Source organism: Lithobates pipiens, unplaced genomic scaffold (genome assembly GCF_037356315.1).
Source record: "Lithobates pipiens isolate NorthernLeopardFrog02 unplaced genomic scaffold, aLitPip1_a1.2 Scaffold_30, whole genome shotgun sequence".
In the NCBI taxonomy this organism is placed as follows: Eukaryota; Metazoa; Chordata; class Amphibia; order Anura; family Ranidae; genus Lithobates; species Lithobates pipiens.
This window is the reverse complement of record NW_027507791.1, coordinates 148144736-148155727: the sequence shown is the minus strand read 5'-3', so window position 1 is coordinate 148155727 and position 10992 is coordinate 148144736.

Below are 10992 nucleotides of genomic sequence, written 5' to 3'. Positions count from 1 at the left end.
GGACACAGGCTGCATTTGGGGGACACAGGCTGGGTGCATTTGGAGGACACAGGCTGTCTGCATTTGGGGGACACAGGCTGCATTTGGTGGGACACAGGCTGCATTTAGTGTGACACCGGCTGCATTTTGTGTGACACAGGCTGCATGTATAGAGGGACTCCGCTGGGGGCACCTGATGTAAGGACGAACTCCGCTGGGGACACCTGATGTCATCTGGTGGCCGGCGACATGGCTAGTGACACGCTCAGGGCTCCCACCTATTCTGCATTATGGTGAGTTGAATGATTTCATTTTATATTACAGTGTAATAGAAATAATGCGCTTCAATCATCCTTACACCATAACAACCTTGGTGCTGGGGTGATTGAAGTGCTAACACCAGTTGTTTGGAATGTCTTTATCTTCTAATTGTTAAACTTTCTAGAATACACATTTCTTTATTGTACATCATAGGACACAGAGCCTCAAGTAATTACTTGGTGGGTTATGGGCCTACCTTCAGGTGTTGACACTGGTATAACCAATACAGGAAGTTGACGCCCCTATATAACCCCTCCTCCTGCCAGGAGCACTCAGTTTTTTCACCAGTGTCTAAGGTGTTGGTCACGAGTGAAGATATGCTCTGAGGAGCTCGAGGAGGGATCCATGCTGGATTTAAGAAACCTCCACAACCGGATCCAGCCACGCCAATACGGCCAGAGGATGGTACCCGGGCCTCACGGAGAAGAACGAGGTGTTACCTGTAATGCTTTTCTTCTAGAGCTGGACCCTAGGAACCAGGACTCTTTTTGGTCTTGTTACATTACGAAGCGTTGTCCTGAGGGATGCTAAACAAAGGCCAAAGGAGCGGAAACCCTTTTAAAAGGGCCCCAGTCTTTGAAGGTTTAAATTACACTTCTCGCCGTGATGGGTGAAAATTGGATCTGTATGTTAAATCAGCAGTATACTGCAGCGAGGACAAGGTAAGGGAAGAAGCTAAGGCTTTTTCTTTATATATACCCTGTATGGCTTAAGTTGTCTCACTTAGAAGGAGTCATTTTAACTTATGAATTTTTCCAGCTGCTCTGTCTCCTATATCTGTGTTGTCCCAGCAAAGGGGGGGGTTTAAAGACTGCTGACAGAATCCTCACCTCCTCCCCCCCCCCCCCCCCCCCCCTTGAGATTACATACCGTGAGCCTTGTCTTTTCAAACCTGAATTCAGGCATAAAGCCGGCAGTAGCATCATTCCCTCCTCCATCTTGGATCTGCTATTACAGACCCGCATGCCGTTCGCGTGCGTGCACTAGGCTTAGGCTAAGGAGGAGAGCGGCAGTTGCTGTGTAGCGTGTCTATAGGTCACGTGGCGCCATGTACAGGGCGTAGGCTCTACACAGTAGACGGCGCAGTGTGGGGGAAGAAAGCTGAGCACGCCAATCAGGTCCACCTGAGGGATTTTTCTACACACATTCTCAGTCACAAGTCTCTTAGCAGCTGAGTCGGTCATACCAGAAGACAACAGAGCGCTGGGCACGTGAGGGTGTATACTAGGGCATTTCCAGTACAGGAAAACTCTATTCCTATTTAGCAGTTTAAACTGATATAATGGTGAGATTATTTTGCTATATTTACTATTATGCAAATTGTATTGTTTGCCTCTGCTTTTGTGCCTTGCACCATGTCTTCCAGACCTACTGTAAAGGTACCTAAGGCACCCCCAGGTCCTGGGAATCCCAGTCATGCTTCCATACTGTCATCCTCTTCTGAAAGATCTGACATGGCAAGCCAGGGTGAGTCATTGGAAGCTAGCGGTGGTGCAACTGCTTCACACACTTCAGCCCCTTTATACGTGACTGAAGAAACACTTTCCTCTGCCCTGCAGGGCTTAAAAGGAAGATCAGTAACTTTAATCGCATCCTCCATTCAAGTGGATAGGAAACGTCCTAGATCCCCCTCCTCCACCTTAGACTCTTTACAGTCAGTGGAGGGTCCAAAGGAACTATGGGGACAAAGTGAGGTATTACCCTCAGGTGATCGGGAAGAAAAGCAAGCCGATTATTCCTCCTGCGGAGGAAACAATACTTGAAGTCTCAACTTCACAAATGGAAGTACAGAGCCTTACGAAGATGGTCCGCTCTGCCTTCATGCTACTCCTAACTGAGTTCGCTGAAGTCAAGGTCTCCTCCTTGGGTTCTTTGAAACCTTTACAGCCGTTGCATGCGTTTCCCGTGCACCCATTACTAGAAAATCTCATTTATTCCGAATGGGATCATCCGGATAGGCATTTTTCCCCTCCAAAAAGATTTGCAGGTCTCTATCCTATGGAGGAGATATTCACAAAAAGATGTAAAGTTCCAGTAGTGGACGCTGCGATTTCCAATGTGAATAAAAGTTTAACTTGTCCAGTGGACAATACGTATATGCTTAAGGATCCAACAGATAAAAAGTTGGAAGGCTTATTAAGATCCTCTTTTTCCCTAGCAGGGACCGTAACTATTTGCAATTGCAGCCATAGGCATCTGTCAGTCCTTAAAGGACCAGTTCACAGATGCCCTCAAGGAGCTCCCTGCACAACAAGCTCAGGAGTTGGCTGAGCTACTTAAAGCATTATGTTTTTCCACAGATGCTATAAAGGATTCTATTCACCAGGCAGGGTTGGGCAGCAGAAACACCTTGTAAAAACCTTTTAACTAGTTTTCCTTGTAAGCGAGAACGACTATTTGGCGATAGTTTGTATAAATATATTCAAACTATTTCCAGCGGAAAGAGTACTCTTTTGCCAGTCAAAAGAAAATATAAACGTCCTTCATTTAAACAGCCTTTTTCCCCCGCACCAGGGGCATCCACCTCTAGGCAGAGGCAACGGCCTTTGCCGTCAGACTCTACAGGAAGATCTCAGGGTCAAGCCCAGGCACAAAGGAGGACCTGTCCTGTTTTCTCAGATCAAACGTTCCCAGGGATCCAGGCAAAAGACAATCCCTTTTGCAAGCATTAGACTGATTAGTGGCTCAAGGGGTGATCATACAGATTCCCAAAAGAGAGCAGGTTTGGGGTTTTACTAAAACCTATTTACTGTACCAAAACTAAATGGAGATACCAGACCAATTCTAGATCTACAGAATCTAAATCAGTTCCTAAGGATGGGAGAACTTCTGGCATCCATCGACATCAGAGATGCATATCTGCATGTCCCTATATTTCCTCCTCACCAGAGGTTTCTGCGGTTCGAAGTAGAACAGAAGCATTTTCAGTTTGTAGCCTTGCCCTTTGGGCTTGCTACAGCACCTCGGGTAGTCACAAAGGTTCTAGCCCCACCTCTAGCCAGCTTAAGGGCACAGGGCATAACTGTCTTGGCTTACTTAGACAATCTATTATTAATAGGCCAGTCAGTGGCTCGCTTAAAGCAAGGTGTAGCTATTACAAGCAGTTACCTGGAAAGTTTGGGTTGGATTTTCAACTTAAAGAAGTCCTCCTTAAAAAGGAAGTAAACCCTGATGAGTTTACTTCCTCTTTGATTCCCTGCAAAGGTAAAGCATGTAGGTTTAGGAGCTATTTCTTGGACCTACAGGTAAGCCTTAATCTAGGCTTACCTGTAGGTCAAAGTGTGTTGAAAGGGTTTACAACCACTTTAAAGCCACTTAAAAGGCTGGAGTATCTGGGTCTAATCATAGACACAGCGTGGAAAAGGGTGTTCTTGCCTCCCGCAAAGATCAGCTCCATACAGCTCTATGAGGTCTATATAAGTTTGTGTAGAACTCATGTGAAATTGCCAAACTGCTGGTTGTAAGCTGAACAGTGGAGCCTTGAGTGGAGTGTGAATAAGTATTGCTTTTTGACTGCTGGTGACTGCTGGGTTGCATTTTTAGGTTCTTTTGGGGCTTTTCCTTGTAGCTTGTTAATACCCTTTTCTGACACTTTTTAAATAGTTTTTATTTTTTTCCTTCCTTCAGCCTACTAATAAAAGGGGAGGGTTTAATTGGGCACAGGTGCTTGAGGTCAGGGGTCAAGTCCTGGGGAAAAAAGTGTGGGAACTCCCACCCAAGATCCACTCCCCCACCAAAAAAATATATGATATGCTCATTACGCACATATGCACAAACACTTCAAAAGTGGTATTTTTCATCCAATTTTCGTATTGTGTGTATGAAGCTTAACTGTTAGTACATTAAAAAAAACATTCTTCAATAAACATAAATACAGTAATTCTCTGCATAATCAGCATTCATTCAATTGTGCTTCCATGCAAATGTGAACATCATATTCTGAGCTTTATTGGTGAATGTTATTTTGTATATAGAGTGTTTATGTGGTGAGTTTACACTTTTCATTGAACAGAGTTTGGATAACACAAGGTTAAAGTGAAAGGTCATAAATGAACTGCACATTATCTGGACAGAATGCTTGGGGAGATAGTGATGTGTTCCTGCTTAGGAGATGTATCTTAGCTTGGGGGTGGGGGGGGGGGGCTGCAAACTCTGCAGGGCTCCAACACACACTCGTTGCTATTCTAACCCTTCACATATTTCCACATAAACTTCCCTCCTTGCATTAAACTTTGCCAGGTATTGTGCTCAGCGTACCACCCCAAACTGGTGTTCCTCCCTCAGCTCACCTCTCTCCCTGCATGTCCTGTGAGCAGAATAGCTGTGCTCCTCCTCTGGGTTCTCTCATCATATGGCACTGAAGATAGAGGAGGGGGGGGGGGGGATTTAGCGGGACACACAGAGCAAGTATGCAGGAGACTGGGGGGGGGGGGAGGATGAGGAGACAGAAAATCAGGAGGGGCCGGCAGGGAGGAGCGCATCACGAGAGGTCTGACTAAATACAATCTATTAGCAGCAGGGACCTGATCTACCCGTCAGCTAGCTGTGATTGACAGGTAGATCGAAGAGGAAGCTGTCATGGGGCCTCCTACTGGCAATGTCTGAATGGTCAGTCCACCTCTGGTGTGCGGCACTTATTATTGCGAGCTGTGTGGGCAGCTGCTGGTGTAGCACCTGACACACAGTTCGCATACTTCAAAGTCTTGTAGGACACGGCTGCTAACGGGAACGGGAACGGGAAAAGTACAGAAACTCCGTTCCCATGCGTTCCCACAGGACTTGAGCCCTGCTTGAGTTCTGTATAAGTTTGTGTAGAACTCATGTGAAATTGCCAAACTGCGGGTTGTAAGCTGAACAGTGGAGCCTTGAGTGGAGTGTGAATAAGTATTGCTTTTTAACTGCTGGTGACTGCTGGGTTTTTAGGTTCTTTTGGGGCTTTTCCTTGTAGCTTGTTAATACCCTTTTCTGACACTTTTTAAATAGTTTTTTCTGTCCTTCCTTCAGCCTACTAATTAAGGGGAAGGTTTAAGTTAAAAAACCAGAGTTAGTGGAACTGGTCCAAGTGGTGAGTTAAAACCCAGAGTTAGTGGAACTGGTCCAAGTGGTGAGTTAAAAACCAGAGTTTAAAAAAGAAGGTTATAACAGGGGTCATAGTAGCTGTGTAGTGTGAGTACCTGAATGTTGTCTGAGTAGTGTGTGTGTGTGTGTGTGTGTGTGTGTGTGTGTGTGTGTGTGTATCGTTAGTACTTGTGTATTGTGGGTGCACACTGGTCTGTGAGTACCTGTGTACTGTCTTGTTGAGTATTAGTGTCAGGAAGCTAGTTGTTAGGTAATTTGGACTGGGTATAATCTCTAATCCTCATTAAATTAATAGGTACGATGACTGGCTGGTGTGGAGAGGCGACTCTGTGTGCATCTTGCGGCATGTATGCGTTCCTTGATCATCTGATCGAGGGTGAATACTGCTGTGCAAAATGTAAGCACATTGTTTCCCTGGAAGCCCAGGTTCTGAATCTGGGGAAGCAATTGTCAGCATTGAGACAACACTCCACCCTAAATGAGAGCCAGGAACGTACACGGCAGGTGCCGGCAGGGGCCGGCACAGAGAGGGGTGGAGACAAAGAGGTGCAGGCACTAGCAGAGAGTAGATAGGTGACAGTCAGGAAGGGTAGAGGGGCAAGTGCCAGGGAGGCCGATCCAGGGCTGGAGCATCCCAATAAGTACGCTCCATTGAGTGATATTGGTGATCCCAGTCAGGGACCAGCACTGCTGGAGCTGAGGGATTCTCCTAGCTGCTAGGATAAGAACTCCTCCAGTGAGAGTGGGGGGGGGGGGGGAGTGAAGGGAAAGGAAAGACAGATTCTGGTGGTAGGGGACTCAATTCTTAGGAGGACAGAGAGGCCAATCTGTAACAACCTGAAGTGTCGAACTGTATGCTGTCTCGGGTGCTCGGGTTTGGCACATCACGGATCTGGTGGACAGATTACTGGGAGGGGCTGGGGAAGACCCAGCTGTCATGGTGCACGTTGGCACCAATGACAAAGTCAGAGGCAGATGGAGTGTCCTAAAGAATGATTTTAGGGACTTGGGAGCTAAATTGAGGAAAAGGACCTCCAAGGTAGTATTCTCAGGAATACTACCAGTACATCGAGCCACACCAGAAAGGAAGAGGGAGATTAGGGAAGTAAACAAGTGGCTCAAAAGCTGGTGTAGTAAGGAGGGGTTTGGGTTCCTGGAGGACTGGGACGACTTCTCAGTCGATAACCGGTACTATAGAAGGGACGGACTGCACCTAAATGAGGAGGGTGCAGATCAGCTGGGATTAAGGATGGCCAAAAAGTTAGAGGGGTTTTTAAACTAGGCGATGGGGGGGAGGGTTCAGAGATAGAGATAGTCAGTGTGGAGCATATTCCAGAGGGTAATATTAGGGGCATTAGTAGTAGGGTAACCAAATCACATAAACCCAAGGTAAATATAGTAGCAAGTCCTAGTTGTAATCTTGGAACACCCAAGAGGATAGTATGTGACCGGTCAAAATATATTAATACATTCAAATGTTTGTTCACCAATGCCAGAAGTCTGCAAAGCAAAATAGGCGAGTTGGAAGCTCTGGTGCATCAGGAGAGCTATGATGTAATTGGTATTGTTGAAACTTGGCTTCATTCCTCACATGACTGGGATATTAATATTCCTGGCTATGCACTCTTTCGGAAAGACAGAGTAAAAAGGAAAGGTGGAGGGGTCTGTCTGTATGTGAGAAGTGATCTCAAAGCGAGTGAGAAAGAGGACCTGGGGGATGGAGAGTGTGATGAGTCCGAAGCATTATGGGTGGAACTGCATACAGATGTGCGTAGTTTAAAGTTAATCATTGGAGTTTGTTATAGACCACTCAATGTTAATGAGGAGGTGGGGACTCAGCTCCTTGCACAGATAGAAAGGGCTGCAAGGGCTGGGGCAGTGATAATAATGGGGGATTTTAACTACCCAGAAATTGACTGGGGTAATGGCACCGCTGGGACAGTTAAAGGGCAAAAATTTATATACCTATTACAGGACAATTTTATGGTCCAGTTTATTGAGGCCCCAACTAGGAATGATGCTGTCAGGTCACCTTGAGGCGAGGTGACAGGTGCACACCGTAGGGATCAGGAGTGCACCGCAAGGTTGTGGACCCTACGGCTGACTGCTGCAGACGGGGGACAGATCCCACTGGGGTTAGAGCGTAAGATTCCCTGGGGCGCGGAGTCTAAGAGCCAGCAGGTGTTCACCAGCGCCTCTGGTGGTGAGGATGGACTTGGCTGCAACTGGCTCCAGGTCACGACCCCCGGGGTCCCCCAGCTCACACCCACAGTAGGCAACAGGAGGATAGGGATGGTGAGGGACAAAGCCAAGGTCGGGGCCACAAGCAGACAAGAATAGTCGGGTATACGCCAAAAGTTCAGGATCACAGGCAAACAAGGATAGTCAAGACACGCCAAAGTCGGTAACGGAAAACAGTAGCAGAGCACACGGCAGGAAACAGGAAGCTAACACACAAAGGAATACACAATGGTTGATCAGCACTGATGGCCTGCAGTGCACAGGTTATTATAGGGCTTCCTGATAGGGCTTGGGGTGGAGCCATGCCCAGAGGAGAGGCCACAAAAACCACCAGGTGGAAGTGGCTGGCCTCTTAGTCTGAAGACATTAGGGGAGATAAGCAAACACAGGAAGATCACTGCATAACCATGACAGATGCTCTGTTGGACCTGGTAATCTCAAACCATGCAGAACGTATTACTAATGTTCGGATAAAGGAACATCTGGGTAGCAGTGACCATAACATGATTTCATTTGATGTTAGCTGTAAGCAAAAATCACATACAGGAAAAATAAAAACACTTAATTTCAAGAGAGCAAATTTTCCAAGGATGAGGGCTGCTCTCCAGGACTTAGACTGGGAGAGAATATTGGAATCAATGGGCACAGAACAGAAATGGGAATTCTTCAAAAAGATCGTTTGTGATCTCACGGCAAAGTATATTCCCATGAGCAATAAGTTTAAAAAGGCTAAAAATAAAACTGATGTGGCTCACGGCCAAAGTTAAAAAAGCTATAAACTATAAAAAAAGAGCTTTTAAAAAATATAAAAATGAAGGAATGCTAGTGTAATTTAAATGTTACAAGGAATATAACAGAATATGTACAAAGGAAATCAGGGATGCAAAAATTCAAAATGAAAGACAGATTGCAAAAGATAGTAGGAAAAACCCCAAAAATTCTTCAAATATATTAATAGTAAAAAGGTTAAGTCTGAGCATGTAGGCCCTTTGCAAAATAATCTGGAGTGGATGACTGGGGACAAAGAGTAGGCTAACTTATTAAAATACTTTCTTCAACTCTGTGTATACAAAGGACCATGGGGGTGCTCATGTCCATAATAGGGGTGGTAGTGACGCAGCCCCAAATCCACAATGGCTCAAAAGTGATATGGTCCAGAAATATTTGGACAGAATACAGGTGGATAAAGCACCTGGACCTGATGGCATCCACCCACTGATCCTAAAATAATTGAGCTCTGTAATTTCAAAGCCATTGTATCTAATTTTTAGGGACTCATTAATGACAGGAATAGTACCACTGGATTGGCGCAGGGCCAATGTGGTGCCTATATTTAAAAAGGGAACAAAGTCTTTACCAAGTAACTATAGACCCGTTAGTTTAACTTCTATAGTTGGGAGGATACTGGAGGGATTAATAAAAGACCACATAGACGAGTTCTTGCAGGAAAAAAATATTTTAAGCAACAGACAGCATGGATTCATGAAAGACAGAAGTTGTCAGACAAACCTGATTTCCTTTTATGAGGTGGTAAGTAAAACCTTGGACAGAGGGGTGGCGGTAGACGTGATATACTTGGATTTTGCAAAAGCGTTCGATACTGTTCCGCACACACGGCTCATGTGTAAGGTAAAGTCTAGAGGTTTGGAAATATCAGTTTGTAAATGGATAGAAAACTGGCTAAAAGACAGAATTCAGAGAGTAGTGGTTAATGATTCTTATGCCGCGTACACACGAGCGGACTTTTCAACGTCCAAAGTCCGACGGACTGAGTCCGTCAGACTATTCGATCGTGTGTGGGCTGCAACGGACTTTTGACTCGCCAAAGTCCGAAGGACTTTAGAATATGGAACATGCTTCAAATTTTCCCGATGGAACTCCGCCGGACCCGGGTCCCTTCGAAAACTCCGCTCGTGTGTATGCTATTCCGACGGACTAAAACCGACGCTAGGGCAGCTATTGGCTACTGGCTATGAACTTCCGTATTCGAATCCAGTCGTACGTCATCACATTCGAATCCGTCGGAGTTTGTGTGTGATTGTGTGTGGCCAAGTCCGCTCCGCCGAAAAGTCCGTCAGAACTCCGTCGGAACTCCGGCAGAACTCCGACGGAACTCCTTCGGAAGTCTGTCGGACATAAGTCCTCTCGTGTGTACGGGGCTTTACTCTGAATGGTCTAAGGTTATCAGTGGTGTACCCCAAGGTTCAGTGCTGGGACCCTTACTTTTTAATACCTTTATAAATGATATTGGGTCTGGGATCAAAAGTAACATTTCCGTATTTGCAGATGACACCAAGCTATGCAGTGGAATAACGTCCTTACAGGATGTCTCCAATTTACAAGCCGACCTCAATGCTCTGTCTAATTGGGCGACTATGTGGCAGATGAGGTTTAATGTTGAGAAATGTAAAGTTATTCACTTGGGGGGCTAAGAATATGCATATGGGAATCCATAGTGGAGAAGGATCTGGGGGTTTTGGTAGATCATAAGCTCAATAATAGCATGCAATGCCAAGCTGCGGTTTCCAAAGCGAGCAAAGTCCTTTCCTGTATTAAGAGAGGCATGTACTCAAGAGAGAGATATCATTAGTAAGACCTCATCTGGAATATGCAGTTCAGTTTTGGGCACCAGTTCTCAAAAAGGATATCGGGGGAACTGGAGAAAGTGCAGAGAAGGGCAACCAAACTGATAAGAGGCATGGAGGAACTCAGTTATGAGGAAAGATTAGAGGAACTGAATTTATTCACTCTTGATGAGAGGAGATTAAGGGGGGATATGATCAACATGTACAAATATATAAGGGGTCCATATAGTGAACTTGGTGTCGAGTTATTCACTTTACAGTCAACAAAGAGGACAAGGGGGCACTCTTTACGTCTAGAGGAAAAGAGATTTCATCTCCAAATACGGAAAGGTTTCTTCACAGTAAGAGCTCTGAAAATGTGGAATAGACTCCGTGCAGAGGTGGTTATGGTCAGCTCAGTGGATTGCTTTAAGAAAGGCCTGGATTATTTCCTAAGTGTACATAATATAACTGGGTACTGACATTTATAGGGAAAGTTGATCCGGGGAAAATCCGATTGCCTCTCGGGATCAGGAAGGAATTTTTTCCCCTGCTTTAGCAAATTGGATCAGGCTCTGCTGGGGTTTTTTGCCTTCCTCTGGATCAACTGTGGGGATAGAATTGGGTATATGGGCTGGTATGATATTATTATATATATATTTTTTTGTGGTTGAACTGGATGGACTTGTGTCTTTTTTCAGCCTGACTAACTATGTAACTATGATCAGCTCCATACAGGAGCTAGTGAGAAGGATCAGGTCAAAGAAAAACCCTTCACTTCGCCTTTGCATGAGGTTGTTAGGGAAGA